Genomic DNA, 23,776 nt, shown 5'->3' on the forward strand with positions numbered 1-23,776 from the left:
AGTTGGTATTTTCGACTGTCTGTGTAACGGCACTTTACTTTCACAACTGAAAATGGCAACAGATAGCTTAGGTGTGGGTAGGCAGGCTGGACTTCCCTGAATTCCTTTCTCTACCACAGCAGATAATAATCTCAGGGGGCTGGGCACTTGGTCAGGAGAGAAGTATCTTCAGTTCACTAGTTACGTTCCATTTTAGTGCCCTGCATCTCATTTCTAAAAGTGTTAGTTTTTAAAAAATGCCTAAGGAAAAGAGCAGCAGAAGAGATTTACTAAATCAGTGGGTGTCGGGTAATAGGGACTATTCAACAGATGGTGTCATCGTGTACTGTCAAGTTTGCTCAAAGGAAGTGAAATGTGAAAAGAAATTTCAGCTTGAACAGCATTCAAAAACAACTGCACATATTAAAGCAAAGGAGGGGAAGAGCAGCACACCACAACAACTACTTTTTACACAGGTAAAGCCCAAGTCCTGTAGTCTTAATACATTTTCAAATGATCTTTGTCGGGCTTTTGTATGCAGCAACATTCCATGGAATAAATTAAACAATCCAGTTCTGCGATCATTTCTCGAGAAATATTGCGTAAATCAAAAAATACCAGATGAATCAACTCTTAGGAAAAATTACCTACCTCCGCTATATGAATCTACCCTGGAATTGATTCGTTCTGATATCGGAAGGAACTGTGTCTGGATATCGGTGGATGAGACAACGGATTCGTGTGGCCGTTACATAGCAAATTTCGTGGTTGGTAAATTACATCCAGACGAACCCGGTAAGCCACATCTTCTTGCTTGTAAAGTACTAGAGAAAACCAACCATAGCACAATAGCAAGATTTGTAAATGATTCTCTGCGACTATTGTGGCCATCTGAAATTGAGACTAATTGTTGTAAAGTGCTTGTACTACTCACAGATGCAGCTTCGTATATGTTGAAAGCAGCAAAGGCCCTCCAAGTATTTTATCCTAAACTCATACACGTAACCTGTTTAGCGCACGGATTACACCGCATTGCAGAAGAAATACGCGCACAGTTTCCAGCTGTTAACAGTTTAATTGGATGTGGGAAGAAACTGTTTCTGAAAGCACCAGCTCGTGTCCAGCTCTACAAAGATTGTCTACCTGAAGTTCCTTTGCCACCTGAACCTGTCCTGACTAGGTGGGGGACATGGTTATCTGCAGTATCATTTTATCAGGAACATTTTAATGAAGTGAAAGAAGTGGTTACAAAACTTGAAGATGAACATATTGCGTGTGTCCGTGATGCAAAAGGTGTGTTTGAAACCGCTACTGTTTATCAAGATGTGAATTTCATTCATGCACATTTTTCTGAACTTCCAAAAGCCATTGAGAGCTTAGAATCTTTTGGTACTCCCCTCCATGAATCACTTGATCTCGTTGAAAAAGCTGCATCTTCGTTGAATTACGCTCCAGGCGAAATTGGAGAGAAGATTAAATGCAAGTTAGAAAAGGTGTTGAATTCGAACCCAGGACTGAAGAAGATTAAGTTAATTAGTCAATACTTGAGTGGAACTAGGGTATCCTTGCCAGATGTATGCTCCGAAACGTTGGTGCCCATGTATAAGTACTGTCCAATTACGTCAGTTGATGTAGAACGATCATTTTCAGCCTATAAACTCATTTTGACGGACAACAGACATAGTTTGTCTCCAGAAAACATTGAAAGACTACTAGTTACCTATTGTGATGCTTCTTTTTGCAATAAATGATACCTGTAAATAGGTAAGTGAATAAAATTGCATGTTTTTAAGAGCATATTTCCTTATTTTCCGTGCATATATTGTAACTTTTTAGTGCATATTTGCATGCATATTTTCAGGTTTTTTAGTGCATATAAATCCGGGCCCTAGTAATAAATAACTTACAAGATTGTGAGCAACTGCAAAATGACCATGATAATTTTGTGTGATAGACAGTAGGCAATGGTATGATGATAAACGGCTTAAAAGTCAGGTTACGAGGCTCCAAATAGGAAAATTTCTCCCAGTTTTAATTACTGCATTGATGGGGAGAAGGTTCCTTCTGAGGATCATTGTAAGTACATACGTTTTAATATAAGGAAAGATCTTCATTGAAGTAATCACGTAAATGGGGTTCTAAATAAAGGGTACACATACTTGCCCATGGTTAAAAGGGCATTTAGGGGTTGTAGTAAAGATTCTGGCGTAGGGATGTGGTGACTCCATCGCCCAGTGGGTAACCACTGCAGTCAGCCTCCCGAGTATTGGCGGGTAAACCATAAACCTTACTGACATGAGGCAATGCATGTCAGGCACTGACCAGCTAGTCCATAACAAAATATTAACGCAAAGATCCATGATAGGCCTAGCAAGCCAGTGGTAGTGTATTAACATCGCTTTCAGCAATCAAGCGAGCCTCGGATCAAATGTAAAACCAATACCAAAAGTGACAAAGCCTTTGTGCAGATATGTCAGGTATGACGGCCAAAATGGCTCTGATGATAGACAAATCTATTCACAGAAAAATAAAAGAATTGGGACTATTAACATAGCATCCTTAGAAGAGGATGCAGGAATTCAAGAAATCACATGAATAATGATGGAAAGAAACATAACGATAATGGGACTAAGGGAAATAAGAAAAAACATTGAGTGGTAATATGGTGCTGGAGAGGGGATATAAAATGTGTTGGTCAGGAAGAGACAAAAGAAAAATTGGTGTTGCAATAATAGTGGCTAAAGAACTGGCCAACAAAGTACTCAATGTGGGTTATGTTTGTAACAGAATAATTAAAGTTCAGTTGACGATGGAAGGAAATATCCTTGACAAAATCCAGGTTTATGCTCCTCAAATAGGTTGTGAAATAGATGAAAAGGAAGAGTTCATCACTAAACTGGAGGATGCTGTAACATCGAACAAGTCTGTGATTATAGGAGACTATACGAGACTTCAATGCTAGAGTTGGGAATGATAGAGGAGGATATGAAACAGTTATAGGAAGCCACGGAAAAGATCACAGAATGATGAAGAGGAGATGTTATTAGATATGTGTCTGAGAAATACTATATAATTCCGAATAAGACCCATACCCTAAATTTGAGATGGCAAAATACAGAAAAAATAAAAAATCATATAACATACCTATTTAATCTTCTTCGAATATACCACAAATATAAATTCAGGTGGCTTACAATTAATAAAATCTTTACAAAAATCTTTTTTTGCTAGGGGCTTTACGTCGCGCCGACACAGATAGGTCTTATGGCGCCGATGGGATAGGAATGGCCTAGGAGTTGGAAGGAAGCGGCCGTGGCCTTAATTAAGGTACAGCCCCAGCATTTGCCTGGTGTGAAAATGGGAAACCACGGAAAACCATTTTCAGGGCTGCCGATAGTGGGATTCGAACCTACTATCTCCCGGATGCAAGATCACAGCCGCGCGCCTCTTCGCGCACGGCTAACTCGCCCGGTACAAAAAATCTTAAATAGAATCGGCCCAATACTCAGATCATTCACAATTCACTGTCATCATCTGAAGTTTCACCATAGGAACTTTCGTCGTTGGCATCTTTCCACAAATAGCCATCCTCACTAAAGTCCACTGAATTTGAAATTCCACATTTCTTATAGCTCTTGGACACTAGATTATTGGGAATGCGCACCCATGCGGTCTTGATCCAGCTGCATATTAGTCCCACTTCAGGCCTCTTCACTCGTCCGGTTGGTGTTAGCGCGAGATCAACATCAGGCATCCATTTGGTGTACAACTGTTTCATTGCAGTTATGAAAGGCCAGTTCATGCACACATCCAACACCTGTAGAATAGAAGTGAGTCCTCCTGGAATTATTGCAATATCGGTTTTTCCTTTCGTCATCATATCATTTACGGCATCAGTTGTATGTCCTGGGTAACTGTCCAACACAAGCATGTTTCGTTTTTGTAACAAAGCTCCCGGGCGACGTTGCCAAACACACTTCACCCAGTCCTCAACTAACACGCTGTCCATACAGCCGGACTCATGTGTTCTAACAATAACACCGGACAGCAAGTTTCCTTTTGGAAGTGTTTTCCTTTTCAGAACCACGTGTGGAGGGAGTTCGATTCCATCCACTAATACACACAACATTACCGTGCATCGTTGCTTTTCTTTACCACCTGTTCTGATGGTTACACTTTTAGAACCCTTCGTATCCACTGTACTTTCCAACGGCATTTCAAAATAGACAGGTGTCTGGAAGACATTCCCAATTTGCGACAGCGAATAAGAATTCTGCTTCCTTAAACGAATGATGTGACGCTGAAAGGCTGTCAATTTTTTTCATACGCCTCGGGGAGACTTTGTAAAATATACTCGGAATGCACAATCCCTTTCTCTGATAAAAGTTTTGGATCCATCCATGGCTTCCAGTAAAACCCTGTGTTTTGAGTTCTTTTGAGATCTCTTGTGCTTTCAGTTGACACATTTCACTAGAAATACCATATACTAACTCACGTTTTCTATCATAAATTTGTGGAGTTGTTCTTCAATTTCCGGATACACTGTGTTCCGCCCACGGAACGCTCTGCGATTGATGTTACTTTTTAGAAGTTTTTCCTTCTTCCGCCCATCACGAATACACGATTCATCAATAACGTGCTTTCTGCCAACAGCATGATTTCCTTATATTTCAGCTTCGCTTACAACTTTAAGTTTCTCACGCACAGTAAATGACCGCTGATGCCGTTTTGAATCCATCGCTTACTATCAAGACAGCACTTTCACGGGACAGAACGTGAGCGGGGTAGACTTCCATAACCAAGAGTTTCAACTTTCGCAAAGTAGGGTATCCCGCGAGATCACCTATTCATGCACCCAGCATGCCAGAAACACTTGTGAAACAAATGACGATCAAGCATCCGCAGCAGCGGCTTTCATATTTACTCTATATTTACCCATATTCTTTGATTTACCGTATTTCTTGACCTTACATGTCACTGTAACCTTATTGGGAAAAAATCGATCTTGTTTTATAGAACACAAATAAAACACGATGAGACCTGAATGCCCGTTTACATACGGTATATTGAGTACGGTCATCATATTCAAATCTATTTCAATACTCCATGTAAACGTAGTAAATATTTACGAGACTGAACGGCTTGAATACAACCCGCACCGAAGATTTAGAACCAATATTTTTGGGGAAAAATTAGGGTGGTATACGGCATTCTGCGGTAAATGGATCAATGGTAATGGACGGTATAAGAAAAGAGATAATCACAAGTTGTTTTTTTTTGCTGGTTGTTTTACTTCGCACCGATAAAGATAGGTGTTACGGCGACGATGGGAAAGGAAAGGGCTAGGAGTGGGAAGGAAGCGGCCGTGGCCTTAATTAAGGTACAGCCCCAGCATTTGCCTGGTGTGAAAATGGGAAACCACGGATAACCATTTTCAGGGCTGCCGACAGTGGGGTTCGAACCTACAATCTCCCGAATACTGGATACTGGCCGCACTTAAGCGACTGCAGCTATCAAGCTCGGTAATCACAAGTTTACCAGATACAGTTGGAACTTACAACAGAAATCCATAATTGATTATATAATAATAACTGAGGAAATCAGAAGTTGCTTGACAGATGTGAAGGTGATACCAAGCATTAATCTTGATGGTGACCACAGACTATTGGTGGGGACATTGTTGAAATTCAGAAGGGGTAAATATTGGGGGGAAAAGACAGGCAAAAATCAAATGCTGGAAACTAAAAGATAGAGAAATCCAAGAGATATATAGAGAAAAGTTTAATACTCAACTTCCTAAAGATGAGAGGGCCAGGGCTGAGTGGCTCAGACGGCTAAGGCGCTGGCCTTCTAACCCCAACTTGGCAGGTTCGATCCTGGCTCAGTCCGGTGGTATTTGAAGGTGCTCAAATACGACAGCCCCGTGTCGGTAGATTTACTGGCACGTAAAAGAACTCCTGCGGGACTAAATTCCGGCAACTCGGCGTCTCCGAAGACCTTAAAAAGTAGTTAGTGGGACGTAAAACAAATAACATTATTATTAAAGATGAGAGGAAGAATTTTGACGAAGAATGGAAAATGTTCAAACAGGCTGTAGTCAAAGCAGCAGAAGAAACCTGTGGAAGGACATCAACAAATGTCAGACACAAAGAAACTCCATGGTGGAATGAGAGAATTGCAGATGCAGTCAAGAAGAAGAATAATGCATGGAGAGAACGGTTCAGAAACAGAACGGAACATAATAGAGGCAAATGGAAAGGACTAAGCAGAGCAGCAAGGAAAATGATAGCATTGGCTAAAAAGATGTCCTGGGAAAAATGTACAAAGGAGATAGAAGAGAATGACAAGAAAATATTATACCACATATTAGGTAACAGAAGGAAGCAAAAAGAAAATACATCAAAAGTCATCAACAAAGATGGAAAAGCTGTGTGGGAAGAAAAAGTTTTGAAAGTATGGAAAGAATACTTCCAAAATCTATATGAAGGACAAAATGAAACAAATGAGCCCAAGGAAATAGATGAAGATAAAATAAATATCACCATTACAGTGGAAGGGATGCATAAATGATCCGATGAAATAGGAAGAGAAGATCTACAAATGCTTGATGTAGAAAAAGCTGTATAAGAAATGAAAAATGGACAAGCTCCTGGAATAGATGACATCACATTAGAAATGATTAAAGCTGCAGGACCTATTGGAATGCAGTGGCTGTATAGAATAATGAAGATCGTATGGACTGATTGAGAGATTCCTGATGATTGGACAAGGGCAATTATTGTACCTATTTTAAAAAAAGGTAATAAGGCACTTTGTAAGAACTACAGAGGAATAGCATTACTGTGTCACAAAAAATCAAGAACAAGATAGATTCAAAATTAGGAGAACAACAACAAAGATTTAAGTCTGGAAGATCAACTATTGATGCCATATTTACAGCTAGAGAATTAGTAGGAAAGAAATGGGAATTTGGGAAAGACATCGCACTTGCATTCATAGATATACAAAAGGCTTATGACATGGTTAGAAGAGAAGAGGTATGGCAAGGGATTAATAGAATGGAATTGTCAAGAGAAATGCAATTCAGAAATAGAAACATGTATAACAAATGTCTGAACTGTGTTATAATAGATGGCAAAAAAAAATCAGAATGGTTTAGAAGAGACAGAGAAGTTTGACAAAGAAGTATACTTTCACCAGTGCTCTTTAATATAGTGATGGGAAACATTATGAGGAAAGTTTGCCTAGGGTCAACAGCAAATGATATGAAAGTCATAGCATATGCAGATGATGTAATGATACAGGAAGAAAATGAACAAAAATTGAAAGAACAATTAAATACCTGGCAGAGGAGAATTGAAGAAGCAGGCATGGACGTACATTTAACAAAAAGTGAGATAATGAAAATCAGTAGAGAAAGAAAAAAAGAAAGATGTTAGGTTTAATGGAAAAATTCTTAAAGAAGTAAATGCTGTTAAATACCTGGGAAGTAAGAAAACTGGGAAAGGAAACATCAAGGAAGGAATTTTTGAGAGGAAAGGAAATTGCTCAAAATGTTATTACTGTGTACCTTTCAAAGCAAAAGTCATGATATATAAATCGTATTATTTGCCAATATTGACCTATAGAGTAGAATGTTGGACTTGAACAAAAAAAGATCTGAGAAAATTACAAGTGACAGAGATGCGCTTTCTGCAAGGGATCTTGGGTAAAACAAGGAGGGACAAGATAAGAAATGAAACCATACAAAGCACGCTACAGATCAACCCTCTGAAAGAAACTATGGAGAGAGAAGTAGGCAGAAATGTCAAAAGAATGGGACAAGAAAGATCACTAAGAGCTCTGGAATGGACACAATCTGGAAGAAGACCAATTGGAAGAACACAAACAAGATGGAGGTATCAGGTGGAGTAGGACTTAAATTGTAGAGGACTACAGTGGCAGACAGTGATGAAAGATAAAATGTGGGAAAAAAGAGAAGATTGGAAGAGGCTCTGTGAACGACCTGCATATGCAGAAACATATGAAGAAGGAGGAGAGGAGGAGGAAGAAGAAGAAGTAGAAGAAGAAGAGTAAGGATTTAAAGCAGAGGGCATATAAGTTACTGGTAAGACCCCAACTAAAGTTTGGTTCTAGTGTATTGGACTCTCACCAGGATTACTTGATTCAAGAACTGGAAAAAATCCGAAGAAAAGCAGCTCCATTTGTTATGGGAGATTTCCGATAAAAGAGTAGTGTTACAAAAATGTTGAACTGGGAAGACTTGGGAGAAAGATGATGAGCTGTTTGACTATGTGGTATGTTCCAATCTGTCAGTGGAGAGAAGGCGTGGAATGAAATTAGTAGACAAATAAGTTTGAGTGGTGTCTTTAAAAGTAAGAAAGATCACAATATGAAGATAAAGTTGGAAATCACTGGGTAAGTTGGCCACGCGGTTAGGGGCGCACGGCTGTGAGCTAGCATCCGGGAGATAGTGGGTTCGAATCCCACTGTTGGCAGCCCTGAAGATGGTTTTCTGTTGTTTCCCATTTTCACACCGTTTCCTTCCAACTACCTGCCTTTCCTGTCCCATCATTGCAATAAGACCTATTTGTGTCGGTGTAATGTAAAGCCACTAGCAAAAAAAAAAAATTAGTTGTAATTCAAGAGGACAAATTGAGGCAAATATTCTTTTATAGGAAGAGGAGTTAGGGATTGTATAATGTACGAAGGATGATGTTCAATAAATTTCCAATTTCTTTGCGATCATTTAAGAAAAGGCACGGAAAACAACAGATAGGGAATCTGCCACCTGGTCGACTGCCCTAAATGCAGATCAGTGGCGATTGATCGATTCATAAAGAATTGTACCCAGGATGAAGTGCTGTAAGAAAACTTCAGCCTCTTGAGTTTAGCGAGTAATATATCTCTGTCTACACAGTCGTCCTCGTTTCGTATTTTCTCTCACCTTCTTCGTTTTCTTGTAGACCATATTCTGCTTCTCAAGAATCTCACTTCACTCACCTGCACTCTATTAATACCTCTCCTTTCATTTCATTTTCTGTAGGTTAATTCTGTTCTCATTTATCCGTGTATTATCCCGTGTCATATAGAGTTGGTGGTGGTGGCAGCAACAGCTTTTGTTTTAAGATGAAACACAATTTGGTAATCATCCTCTCTGAACAAATTACATGGAAAGAGAAATAAAATATAATCTTTTATTCAATAGGGAGTTTGAAAATGAATTAAAATGTATTCTTATTGAGCTGAAACGGTCACTAAAGCATCAAAAGGGAGCGTAAATTCTTTGAGTAACAGAACGCTTGAAATGTATATACTCATGATTATTTGACTCGCATGCATAAAGGGAATGAAGAGATCAGCAATATTCTTCTCATGGGCTAGTGAGAGTTCGAGTGACTTCTGCAGATTGAAAGAAATCGGCTTCATTTCCGGTACCAAATCTTAATTTTACATTAAATCCACCTGTTTGTTACTATATACTTGCTTTAAGCAAATTAGTTATTTGTAACAGGTTTCATTCCTAGGAACGTCTTCAGCTACATAACGTTGCTTTTGCATGTTATAAATCTCATTCCATATTAATGGTTATCATTTTACAAATAAAAAGAATTTATAAGATTCTCCTTTTCAATACAAAAAAAAACCATCTGTTAGATGGGACAATGTCTATACATGTTTCAGCCTAATCTCAAGGCCATCTTCATCAAGGCCATTACATTACATAAACAAATCAAAAATACTGATAAAGTAAAATACAATGATCATGATTGTTAAAGTAAAAGACATATTGATGTAAAAAATCTCTTTTTCTGAAAGGCCGTTTTGATTGACAGTAAAACTTGCTGATTCTTTAAAATGAAACACTGTGTTGTACAATGTAGTGATACCGTCAATATTGTGGTTAATAAGTATGCAACATCTGTAATGGAAACAAAGAGAGTATGAGTGGATGAAAACAAATCAAAATATTCTGTGAAAATAAGGCTCAGTCGGCTTACTTATTAAAAAGCTGTCGTCTCAATTGGTACGACCTTGTCAGTCGCAAATCACATTGACACTAAGCTTGTGTTTAGCTTTCAGTGTGTCTGTGCTGGTATGGTTGGGGGGGGGGGGAAGAAGAGGAGGGGCGACAAACGAGGAGGGGTAAGGTATGGTACGGGAGGGGGATATTGAGGGAAGGGCGGGTCTTGTTCTGGAATGTCAGAAGTGAAACTCGTTTTTATTCATAATTTGCTGACTGATGAGAGGGACAAAGGTTTCCAATAATATATTTCTCTTCTCGTTAATTTCATTTTGGTTTTGTGAGGAATTGTTATATTGGTCAATATCGATATAAATATTCTCCAATATATTGAGTAATGGGACCTTTCTGTTTATAATGTAAGATCTTCAATCCTGGTCAATTGTTGTGTGTTTATGATTTTACTCCCTACCATGTTCCCTAATGGATGCGTAGCAGTTATACTTCAAGGCATTACGATGTTCAGTGTATCTTATATTGAAACTACAGCCTGTTTGTCCTGCGCATGTTGAAAACCAAGACTGGCACTTTAATTTGTATATCCCCAAGTTTGTGAATTTGTTGTTGCCATTGACGGTATGAGAATTAAAATATATTTTGGCATTGGTGTGAATGGTCTTGAAAGCTATTCTTAAATATGGAGGAAACGAAACCGAAGGTGAACGATCGCATTCGTATAATCGCTCATGACAACGGATGCGTCAGTGGTAGGGCTCTCACTGAAGCTGACTGCTGTCTTATTGATGTTATGAAAAATAATATAGCCACACAGATGCACACGAGATGCTGTCAGTTGGTACAGTTCATTTTATTCACATGAAAATGAAAACCTACAACCTGTTTTTCAGTCATTGACCGTGTCAGGGATGTAATGAATGAAGCAGATATAGGCTATTAGTACGATGGGGTCGCCACTCCCAAAGTGACTTTAATTAATGAATGATAGATGCTATGAAGTGAGAATGGAGAGTGTTGCCTGAATGAAAGATGACAAGGAAAACCGTAGTACCTGGAGAAAAACCTTTCCCGCCTCCGCTTAGTCCAGCACAAGTCTCACATGCATTGACTGGGATTTGAACCACGGTATCCAGCGGTGAGAGGCTGACACATTGCCATCTAAGTCACGGAGGCTTTTATTCACATATATACAAAATAATACACACATAACCTTAATCACAGTATCACAACAAACACTTCACTTCAAGAATATAATCAATCAGTCAATCAATCAATCAATCAATCAATCACTACTGATCTGCATTTAGGGCAGTCGCCCAGGTGGCAGATTCCCTATCTGAACACAAATTCCATCTGTTGCACATCGTTGGAATCTCAAAGATATTCTCTTTTCAATAGCGCTGCTCTAAATATTTATCCTCCTTGCTTGGCCAAACTACTGGGTAGAAACAAAAGAACGACACTAACTGCTGTTTGTTTTCACTATGGGTTCCTCATTGCACGGTGTTTTGTGTTCTTTGCTAAATGTTTACAATGAAAGGGGAAAGTATTCTGATCATGATTTATTCAGTGAAAGTCAGAGTTCAAGTGAACCTAGTGATGTTGAAAATATTAATTGTGGTAAAGACAACAATGGTATTCTCGATATCGTTTTACCCACAATAGCTGGTGCTGACAGACTTCACACTCGGATACTGTAAATAACCCCAAATTTGCAAATTCTGTTCCTATCCCCGATAAACTGCTATTTACTGCGCAAGCAGGTTTGATAATATACAAGGTTTTCTGAAAATGAACGTTGGAGATTTAAGGCTCTATAGTGCTTATTACATTGAACTTACATTTGCAAATAATACGTCAAGTGAAAGAGAAACTCAAACAGTTTGTCCTACAAGTGTTCAATGTGAACACCATTCGTCACACAGACATATAGAGTTGATAGCAGAGTTCACCCCACATCTCGTTCAGTGTGTCTGGAGTAATTGTTGCAACAGCTGTTTCAATCCTGTTTCCTTAAAAATCTCCACACTGACGTCAATGGAACTGCTAATTCACGACAAGCCCTCCAAACTGATTTCTTGGGGCTATGCACGAAAGACACTTTCACATGTTCAAGACGTGCTTTCTTTGTTGCTCGTCTGGTACTCTTGCCTTTGCAAAGACAGCTGGTGTCTTCAAACTTATAACATCTATGGATGTTATTATCACTTGGTGGATTACAATGGAACTTAATATGGATCACACATTGCACTGAGACTACAGATTCACCGTCAACAGCGTCACATGCCCTCACTCCATTATGAGCACTGCGCGGAGGTTTGGAATTGGATCCAGGCTTTTGGCACGCAATCTAGTATACCACCACCTCCACTACGCTGATGGCCATCATTCTGATGGTGAAAAGGTTTTTGACCAATGGGACTCGAACCGGCTAACCACGGTGTCAGACCATTTATGCTTCAAAGCCTAAACGATCACGGCCACCAGGCGGGCTAGTTCAAATTATCCTAATTGAACACTGCATTTGCGAAGTTGCACTTAAGTAGGTTCCTATTCAACCATGGTGTACATGATGTGTAGATCTATTCTACCTTTCTCCTTGTTTTTTCCTTACCACAACAAAACTGGAAGTGGCTGAATGAAATGGAGGAAGGTCTTGCATTAGGCCCACTTTAGACTAGGGTACCGAAACACGACTACTTATCATTACCGCAAAAAGTGCTTGCAATTTTTATTCGAGTCACATGCCAGAAGACAGGGCTGGGCAAGTCAGAAGCAAATGTAGGAGCCAGTAAAATTTCTTGCGTGCCAACCATAAAAAAATAATTTGCTTACCTCTGTAATATTAACCAGTTCAATCTCTCAATTCGTGTTAATCACTATCAAATCACATTCACTACTCTAGATACTTCATTTAACCTTTCCACTGCCAAGTTTTAATGACCAGGCGAACCCTTCTGGGCCGAGTTCTTTTTAGGGAAGAAGCACTTTTACAGATACATTTTTACTGATACTATTAACTGAATGCATATCGTCCCCTTAGCCCAATACGGGGTCGGGGATGAAGTGACATTATTTTTTAAAACATATTTTTTGGCCAGATGCCCTTCCTGATGTCGAGAAGAAGATGAATATGAAATGAAGTATGGTGAATGAAACTGGGTGTGGCTTATGAATAGGAACTGTCCCGGTATTTGCTTGGGAGTGCAAAAGGGAAACTATAAAAAAAATTCTCAGGGCATCTGAAGGAGGGGTTCGAACGCACTCGCCTGTCAAATGCAGAGCTTGGCTACAATGCTGTAGCATGTTAACACGCAAGGCTACTCTGCTCGGTGATATTATTACAGAAATCTAATATAAAATTGTTGATCCGAGAACTGGTATTATCAAAATCATTAACATTTAGGCAAAAAAGAATTTTCTGATGAGGGGGTGACAATTTCGCAACAGATTCATCATTACTACTTCATCTCGCACATTGTTGTAGTTCTGTATCACCCCCTATATATTATCCATCTTCATCGTCACTGTTTACGAATCACTGTTTATGAGGAAACATTCACTTTCTTCATCAACAAGAGTTGAATATATACTTGAAGTCTCCATGATGACTACACATTAGTGGGAAAGATTTTCCACTCCAACAAAGCTGAATTAACACCAGATCGCTTTCAAAACATGTGAAATGGAGTGGTATATCTGCCATACAGAACTTCATTGAGCATTTCCATGGAATTTCAAAGCATGACACTATATCCCGTTCATGTATGTAATCGGTGGAGTACACAATGCACCAAAACGTATATATACAGGTTTGGTGGGAGAGGCACAGCGTTCATTAACATATATATATATTGTACCAGTAAAATAGTTTGACTTAATGAATTAATATTAAAGTTAGCATGAAGTAGGTCTCAGGGCAATTCTGGGTGGTTTCTAGCTAGGGCTTGGTACAGGAGGCAGGGTCCTTTCTACAAGAAATTTTTTACTGTTTGTTACGGAGATATCTGTTTTAGTTAGAGGTGAAAGAAGGTGTGGGCTGGAATAGGTCTCAACTACAAAATTAAAGTTAATTTAAAACTTTAGCAAAGGTTATATTTTCTTTTCAAAATCAACAAATAACAGAGTATAACAGGTACCAAGTAGCAGATCAACAAATTAACAAATTACAGTTCGTTACAAGATTTGGGCTTCGAGCCCCAAGTTTAATTTCTGAACTCTCAGCTCACAACCACAATTGCTAAAGGGCAGAAAACCCCTAAGTACGAGGAGCACTTGCTCCTAATTACAATGTTAAGGAAAAGAGCAGACCCGCTCTCAATTTTACAAGCCTATCGAAGGCTACAACAAACTTCACTTCTATCTGCCCTTGAGGCACACAAGGAAACAGGGGTAATTAATATCCAACCTACGGGGCCTTCACATGAAGAAAACAAAACATCAGGTTAAGTTACTGGCCCAAAGTACAGAAGGGATTGGAGGCGTGAACTTGCACTCCTAAATACACTTTTAAAACCTAAGTGGCTCTACGCCAAAACACAGGGGCTAATCCCAAGCAAAGGAGGTGACCCGTATGAGAAACTTTAATATTTTAAGGAAGAGAAGAAATGGTTATGAAAACGTAGTCACCTCAATTTCCAAATGAAGGGGAGTTCGGGAGGGTAAAGCACTCTCTATCCCCGCTTTACAGTAAAAGAAATTTATAGATTTTACATAGACAGAAAAGAAATTACATTTTAAAAGGGTAGGTTACCTACTAAAGGTTTCAAACCCTCCCCGAGAGTTAAACTGCTGAGCTAGCAAGAAATGAAGATGTTAACAGGCCATTACCTTGTAGAAGAACTGCTGCTTGAAGAAAGAGGCGCTACCCGCCCCCTGCTACATTTCCATCCGCACACTAAGTTAGATGTTACTGAAGTGGCCTCGACACAAGAAAATCAGCAGTTTTTATACTCTCGTGGAACATTCGAGACCTTTCAGGAATGAGTAGACACACCCTTTCGCTTTTATTGGATAGCTTAGTGCAACATATCTATGTCGAAGAAGACGTACATGATTGGCTGGAAATAAATTAAAGAAATTTGGGATTGGCTAAATTCAAAACAAGTGGAAAGAAAGGATAGCTGTTGCCAAACCACAAACCACAGAACAAAATTTCGTAAAAACAAAACTTAGGAATACAATATTTCTTCAGGAGAGTACATTCCTTTACACCAGAGTGCGTTATCATAGTTTTTGGTAGAGACATCTGTTAGAGAATGTCCCAACTTCTTGATACCGGGCAAACAAACACAAATCGAAATAGACACAGTTCAGAACACTTCAAAATTGCCAATTTACAGTAGTGACATCTTCCGAGAAACCATTGAGTTAATACCGTTTGTTAAAGTTCAGGCTTTCTCCTGTAGAGGAGTTTCAACTGGCGCAATATTTGAACAAGCGGCGTGGAGGTGTACCGCCCGGTACAGACCTCCCCCCCCCCAAATGTCCTTCCAAGGGGTGACACCGAAGAAAACAAAATTTTTGTTTTAAAACTAAGTCCAAGTTTTTTGCTGATGAGTTGAAGAATTTAGAAGAGAAACATATAACTTTTCAGTAGTTGGAGGTCTCAGAAGTTGTTTGATATAGGTGGGATCTGCTTTTTACAATTTCTTTGTAGTAGCTTTTGATGAAAGGTCTCTATGTTTGTAGTAGTTGAATTCAGAAAAAAAACTTTACTTCTTGAAAAAAAAATATTTCTAAGTCCACCAAATGTTGATTGGATGGAGTATTTAATTGCCGAATGGAGAGTCCATGTAGCAGAAGGAGTACATTAGTTGCCGATTACTTTTGACAGCAAGACCTGCCGCCGCTGCCTATGTCCAGAGGAGGCCACTCGGACCCCTCAAGTACCCTGAGATACCGCTCTCCCGCACTATGAGAGGGGTAGTCGTGCTGCACGCCGCAGATGCGACTTTTGTTTACAGTCCACAAGTAGCTTGCAGGTGGTGCACCGCACATCAGCCTTGGCTGGAAGGAGGAATCCTGCGTGCCGTACACAGGTTGACCTCGCTGGAGTAGAGTGGTCCCGTACCCCACCTCAGTGGCGGTACGGCGCCGCACGCCTGCGGGGGCACTGAAACAGTAAGATCTCGGCGGCAGAATTGTGTTGGACATTAATGTTTTTAGGGTACAGTCTTTGTGGTGAGGCTGAGGGTCAGTGGCGTGGAAACTTTTATTTCACTACTTTTATTTTAATGCCACTGGTGTGGTTTAGCAGGAGACGGGAGCGTGGTAATGGCCATATGGAGAGGACAGCAGAGTAACTTCAGGGAAGGTTTCACAAAATTTATACAAAGCAGATTCAACCAAATGTAAAACTATAAGAGGCAGAAGGCCTTAAAATGAAACTAAAAATATAACCTTTAGGATTCTTACAAAATTATAAGGACAAAGTTAGCACGGAAATTATACAGGTTTCACCTGCGACAGGTGAACCCTAAATATCCTCTCGGTGGCTGGATTGCTTAGTAACAATGTCACCGGGGTAAGGAAATCTAAAATGATGCACGGCCCATGAAATCTGGGGGCAAGCTTGCCTGCGGGAACAAAATTCTTTACCATAACCTGGTCTCCTACTTTTAAATTGGTGGGCCTCCGTCCACGATCATATCTTTCCCTAACCTTTTCATGAGAAATTTTAAGATTGGCCTTGGCCTTCTTCCAAAGATCTCTAATATTATCTGGATCTATTGTCTCGGGTAGAATATCACTAAGAGACCAAAGGTTAGAGAGCGGCGTGTTGGGAACAAACTTGAACATCAAAGAAGCTGGAGTAAATTTATGAGATTCATGAACCGCCGAATTCAAAGCAAAAGCTAACTCATGCAGGGATGTATCTCACCTACAATGATCGTCATGATGGTAGGCAATCAGTGCCGACCTCAGATTATGATTGACCCATTCAGGCAGAGATGGTTGAGGATAGTAAGCAGAAGTTGTTACATGTGAGATGGATAGATCAAAACAGAATTTACGAAAGAGATTAGAGGTAAAGGCTTTAGCATTATCAGACACAATATATTGACACGGACCAAAAGAAGCAAAAATGGAATTTAAACAAGAAATAGTGGACTGAGCGGTAGCCAGCTTAGTCGGAAATAACCAAGAAAATCTTGTGAAACCATCTACACACACTAAAATGAATTTGTTGGCGTTCCCCTTTGACTGGGGGAAGGGTCCTACGTAGTCGATATAAAGACGTTCCATGGGGCGCGACGCCTGATGAGAAGACATAGAGCCCTTGCTTAGTGGACATGGAGGGTTTACTAAGCCAACAAGTTTTACAAGCTTTTACTAATTCACGGATTTCTCCATCCATACCCTTCCAAATGAACATTTCACGGATCTTTTCACGGGTTTTGAAGATGCCTAAATGCCCCCCTAATGGGGTCTCATGATAGTACTTGAAGATCATAGGCACGAGAACAGCTGGAACCACAACTTTCATCATCTTATCATCCTCGACAGGCAACATAAAACACCATTCCTCAGTACATAAGGGATGACATGTTCCCCAGAAGAAAGGGTTTCCATGATAGGGGCCAGCGTCGGATCTTCACGTTGATATTTCTCAAGATCCCTAAACAACATGGGAGCATCAGTTATAATGGCATTAACCTCAGGTAGTATGGACTTGGGAGGTGAAGATCTATCAACCTGTTCAGGGGTCTCTACATCATTAGAAAACATACGGCTTAGTCCGTCAGCAACCACGTTTTCAGTACCTCTAATATGCCTAAAGTCAAACTGGAAGGCAGAAATTCGGATGACCCACCGGGCTATATGACCAGTACGACACGGCCTACTTAAGACCCAACTTAAGGCTTGGTTATCAGTTTCCAAGTCGAACTTGACATGTTCCAGATAGAGGCGTAACTATTCTAGAGCAAACAAGACAGCTAAACCCATAAGTTCATAGATGGAATACTTGGCTTCTTGAGCCGAAAGAGTCCTAGATGCATAGGCGATGGGTCGCCTCCCTAGTTCGATCTCTTGAAAAAGGACCGCAGCCGCTGCTGACGACGACGCGTCGGTTTGGACGATGAATTTCTTCGAGAAATCCGGCATAGCCAGAACTGGGGCATTACAAAGAGCTAATTTCAGGTCTTCAAAAGCGGCTTGTTGAGAAGGCCCCCGCTCAAATTTGATGCCTTTCCTGCAAAGAAGGTTCAAGGGCGCCGCTCTATTAGCAAGGTTGGGAATAAATTTCCTGAAGAAGTTCACCATGCCTATGAACCTGGCGATACCTTTGACGTCCTTGGGAGGTTTGAAATCACGGATGGCCTGTGTTCTAGAATGATCGACTGCGACCCCATTGGGCGACACAATATGCCCTAGGAATGATATGGACGGCTTAGCAAAAGCGACTTTGGACAACTTCACCGTTAACCCTGCCTTACGAAGGCGACTCAGGACCTCTTTCAGATGATCTAGATGTTCTTCAAAGGTCTCAGAAAATACGACATCATCCAGATAATGATACAAGTACTCGAATTTGATGTCGGAGAAGACCCTGTCTAGCAGTCTCGTAAGCACGGCTGCCCCCGTGGGCAGCCCGAAAGGCACGCGGTTGTACTCATACAAGTTCCAATCTGTGGCGAAAGCTGTAAGGTGTTTAGATTCCTCTGCTAACGTTATCTGATTATAAGCCTGATTAAGGTCTAAGATGGTGAGAACTTAGCTTTACGAAACCATGAAAAACAAGAATGAAGGTCGGGAAGGGGCACAGATTGTAACACCACCTTCCGATTGAGTGCCCTATAATCAATCACAGGCCTGAAGCCACCTTGGGGTTTCAGGACTAAAAAAATAGGCGAAGAATACGCCGACTTAGAGGGCCGAATAATACCATCTTTTAGCATCTGATCTATGATTTCCTTCAATGCCTTCATTTTAGGTGGAGATAACCTATAAGGTGGAAAACGGACAGGAATTGAATCCGTCACCTCAATCTTGTATTCGATAAGGTCAGTAACACCAAGAGTATCAGAGAAAACCTCTGGAAACGACTGACACAACTTACGAATACTCTCTGCCTGCTCCTCTAAGGTCTAAGGTCTAACAACATCTCATCCTGGGTAGGCGAAATAGATGAACATGACACAGAACTACATTTTAGCAAAGGGATTTTGGAATTACTATCAAATTTGAAAGTGCACGACTTGCTCTGAAGGTCGAGCACTAGACCGGTGTGAGACATGAAGTCCGCTCCCAATATAATGGGGCAAGACAAGTGCTTAGCCACCAACAGTTTTATTTTCCAAGTGAACTTCGAAATGCGGATTTTAGCATACAGAAAACCTAAAATATCTAATGGAGATGAGTTTGCCGAAACATAATGAACCGAAGTCGAACAAAAATCAGGAAGATTACAAACAGTTTTCAATTTGGAGTACCATTCAGCTGAAATAATAGAACAAACACTGCCAGAATCTAATAGAGCTGTTACAGGTTCATTATTTAATTCAATTTTGAGAAAAGGAACAGGTGCGGGGGTATCCGCCGCAATCCTAAGACATTCTTTGGGACCTTCAAAAGATAAATTTAAAGACTGAGTTTTCCCTGAAATTTCGACTGGTTTACTTGGGGCTGAGCCTCGGGAAGATGGGTTAGCTGACTCAGCCGAAGCCACTAGTCACTTATGATTGTTGGTGGAAGTTGCACCCAAAGTTGAGCAGGAGGGGGTGCTGTTAGCATTAGGGCAGTTCTTGGCAATATGTGAAAAAGTGCCGCATTTAAAACAGCCTTGGAATGACCCTGCTCCATTCCTTGTCCCACTAGATTTAATTAATGGACACTTGTTCCCAAGATGGTCAGGTGACCCACAAGCATAACATTTACGGGCATTGAAGGTTCGGTGAGGTGGAGGCCGAAAATTACCTGAAGACGGAGGAGGCTCCCTCGCAACACGTAATGTGTCAGCATACCTAACCCCTTCGGCTGAAACAGCACAAATATGACCTGTAAGATGGTGAAATTCCTTCCCCAATGGCTTGAACGATTTGATCTTCGGGAAAATGAAGGGCAAATACCCTAGTATAGAATATGATGTCTTGTATGAAGTCTGCCAGGTTTTCATCAAGTCACTGCACTCAATAATAGTACTTCTGAATTAGAGATGACCTAGCTCGAGCCAGAATAAAATTAGCTAACAGATGGGCGTGGAAGTCTTCTATGGATGACTGTTCAGCAATTGTCCTAACTATCTTGTCTGATAGAACCCCAATTGCATAGGGATAAATGATCTGCAAAATTTGACACGGTGAAAGAGAAAAAACAAGGGCATGATCCTGAAACTCAACTAAAAACCTTAAGAATGAAATTACGTCACTGGTAGAATTAACAGAAAACTTAGAATTACCCCTGAGCAACACTGCTAATGGATGAGGCAAACTGCTGAACCCTGGTGACATAGTAGGTAGAGGTCTAAGTGGCGAAGAAGCTAATTCAGAACGTGCATTATTCAAAGAGGTACGGCGTTCAGACTCATTGTCTAATGGGGAAGAGGTTTGTTGAGCTCCTACAGATTTCCTATTTGCTTCTCCTTTAGAAGACTCTTCCTCGCTAACTACGTTTACCGTAGCGGGTTGATCAGTTTCGGTAGGTACTGCTCCAGTTAACAATAAGCTAACCTTACTGGACAAATCGGAAAGGTTTTCGAGGACAGCACTAGCCTCCTTCCCTTGAGTATCATTCAATTTAAGAGACAACAGATCACTAACCCTATCGGAAAAATGGTACAATCTAGCTTGTACACGTTTAAGTTGATTAGGTGATGGATTACCCCCTTCAAAAAAACTAACTACCGATGCTAGCTCAGTAGCATTATCAGTGATCGTGGATAGAGCGTCGTCAATCTCTTTTTCTCCCAAGGTTGGGATAGTAATAGGCAAATCAAGGGAATCTTTAAGCTTATTGGTGTCTATCGCAACCGTGCCTCCAGATTGAACATTCCTAATCGTTAATTCATAGATCAATTCCTCCTTGCGCAAATAGCCGGGATGGAGGACGTCGCGAGGGCCGGGCATGATGGCAGAACTTTACAAATTTAGAAAACAATAAAAAAACCATTGTCTGAGAAAATTGTTAGAGTTCAAACAAAAAGCATATTTAGCCGTCAAAAGGGGCTAAATTGAGACCCATTCAACCATGCTCTGCTACCACTTGTTACGGAGATATCCGTGGTAGTTAGAGGTGAAAGAAGGTGCGGGCTGGAATAGGTCTCAACTACAAAATTAAAGTTAATTTAAAACTTTAGCAAAGGTTATATTTTCTTTTCAAAATCAACAAATAACAGAGTATAACAGGTACCAAGTAGCAGATCAACAAATTAACAAATTACAGTTCGTTACAAGATTTGGGCTTCGAGCCCCAAGTTTAATTTCTGAACTCTCAGCTCACAACCACAATTGCTAAAGGGCAGAAAACCCCTAAGTACGAGGAGCACTTGCTCCTAATTACAATGTTAAGGAAAAGAGCAGACCCGCTCTCAATTTTACAAGCCTATCGAAGGCTACAACAAACTTCACTTCTATCTGCCCTTGAGGCACACAAGGAAACAGGGGTAATTAATATCCAACCTACGGGGCCTTCGCATGAAGAAAACAAAACATCAGGTTAAGTTACTGGCCCAAAGTACAGAAGGGATTGGAGGCGTGAACTTGCACTCCTAAATACACTTTTAAAACCTAAGTGGCTCTACGCCGAAACACAGGGGCTAATCCCAAGCAAAGGAGGTGACCCGTATGAGAAACTTTAATATTTTAAGGAAGAGAAGAAACGGTTATGAAAACGTAGTCACCTCAATTTCCAAATGAAGGGGAGTTCGGGAGGGTAAAGCACTCTCTATCCCCGCTTTACAGTAAAAGAAATTTATAGATTTTACATAGACAGAAAAGAAATTACATTTTAAAAGGGTAGGTTACATACTAAAGGTTTCGAACCCTCGCCGAGAGTTAAACTGCTGAGCTAGCAAGAAATGAAGATGTTAACAGGCCATTACCTTGTAGAAGAACTGCTGCTTGAAGAAAGAGGCGCTTCCCCCCCCTGCTACATTTCCATACACACACTAAGTTAGATGTTACTGAAGTGGCCCCGAGACAAGAAAATCAACAGTTTTTATACTCTCGTGGAACATTCGAGACCTTTCAGGAATGAGTAGACACACCCTTTCGCTTTTATTGGATAGCTTAGTGCAACATATCTATGTCGAAGAAGACGTACATGATTGGCTGGAAATAAATTAAAGAAATTTGGGATTGGCTAAATTCAAAACAAGTGGAAAGAAAGGATAACTGTTGCCAAACCACAAACCACAGAACAAAATTTCGTAAAAACAAAACTTAGGAATACAATATTTCTTCAGGAGAGTACATTCCTTTACACCAGAGTGCGTTATCATAGTTTTTGGTAGAGACATCTGTTAGAGAATGTCCCAACTTCTTGATACCGGGCAAACAAACACAAATCAAAATAGACACAGTTCAGAACACTTCAAAATTGCCAAATTTACAGTAGTGACATCTTCAGAGAATCCGTTGAGTTAATACCGTTTGTTAAAGTTCAGGCTTTCTCCTGTAGAGGAGTTTCAACTGGCGCAATATTTGAACAAGCGGTGTGGAGGTGTACCGCCTGGTACACTGTTGATGGTCGCTCTCTTCAACATCGCTTTTTGATGACCCGTGATCCCAGTTCACCAGGCTATATGGGGCTGGAACACTTTCTGGAAGTTGCAAATATTACGCTGATATAAGGCCGGAACATACAGGTTAGTTAGATATGGGTTTGAGTCTCGAACTTTTGACGTTCCGGACGATCTCCGACATTCTCCGACGATGGTGCGGGATAATCACTCATCACATAACTTATACGAGTGTCCAGAATTACACAGTCCCCTGACACTTTGGTTTAACAGCACTGTTTCATTTAATATGGTTGGGAAATGCAGTCAAATTCACTCTTAATCTTGTAGATAGAATTTATAAGTTCACTAAAGATGAAGATGCGGGTAGTATTGAGATTGGAAGAAAATAAAGCACAGTTCATGAATAGAAATACTGAATACGGACTTGGCACAGTTCGTGGAGATTTTCCACTAAATAAAGTAGCACTTGACATTGAAAGAAATGTATGACTGCTCTAGAGTTTATCAAAGACACTGCTGTCAGTCATCAAACAACACTAAACACTTTGACGAAGAAATAAGGTTGAAATGAAAAGCACAGTTCGCTGTTAGGTGCTCTTAACATTAAATAAAATATATGACTGTTCGAGAGTTTATCAATGACACTGCTGTCAGTCGCGGACAAATAATTTACACACTGTTCACAAGACATAATACACAATTTTGAATTGGATAAAGAACACAGTTTGAGTTTGGAGTGAAACCTTGTTGGGTAGCACACGATTATGGTAATCACTTGCATTAACACACTTGTGAAACTTCGAACACTCTAAATCCCAATAAAATTGTGCTGACTGAGATACTTCAAAATGTCACCGTATATACCAGGCCATGCAGGCTACACGTGGTGTCAGGCGGGTAGTCTATACTGTCCCTACAATTACGTCAAGCACACAGCTGTCGGCGGCTCGCCTATTCGCTCCTCCGAACGTAAACAAACCACGTTCACTCTGAATGTACTGCATGATGATGAAGTATACTTAATAGCCAAAAAATACGGCATATACAGGTCGTAACCGGTACAATACATATATGGGTTTGGCATTGAATGGTTTAATTGGCCCAAATGTACTAAGACCAGACCAGTTGTT

The 23,776-nt window shown here is 40.4% G+C and overlaps 1 long non-coding RNA gene across 1 annotated transcript in view; it reads left to right on the forward strand.

The window, feature by feature from the left end:
• Positions 1 to 23,776, forward strand: part of LOC137496970 (uncharacterized) — a 45,569-nt gene that overhangs the window by 19,448 nt on the left and 2,345 nt on the right. The gene's annotated exons all lie outside the window — the stretch shown is intronic.

Source organism: Anabrus simplex, chromosome 1 (assembly GCF_040414725.1).
Source record: "Anabrus simplex isolate iqAnaSimp1 chromosome 1, ASM4041472v1, whole genome shotgun sequence".
In the NCBI taxonomy this organism is placed as follows: Eukaryota; Metazoa; Arthropoda; class Insecta; order Orthoptera; family Tettigoniidae; genus Anabrus; species Anabrus simplex.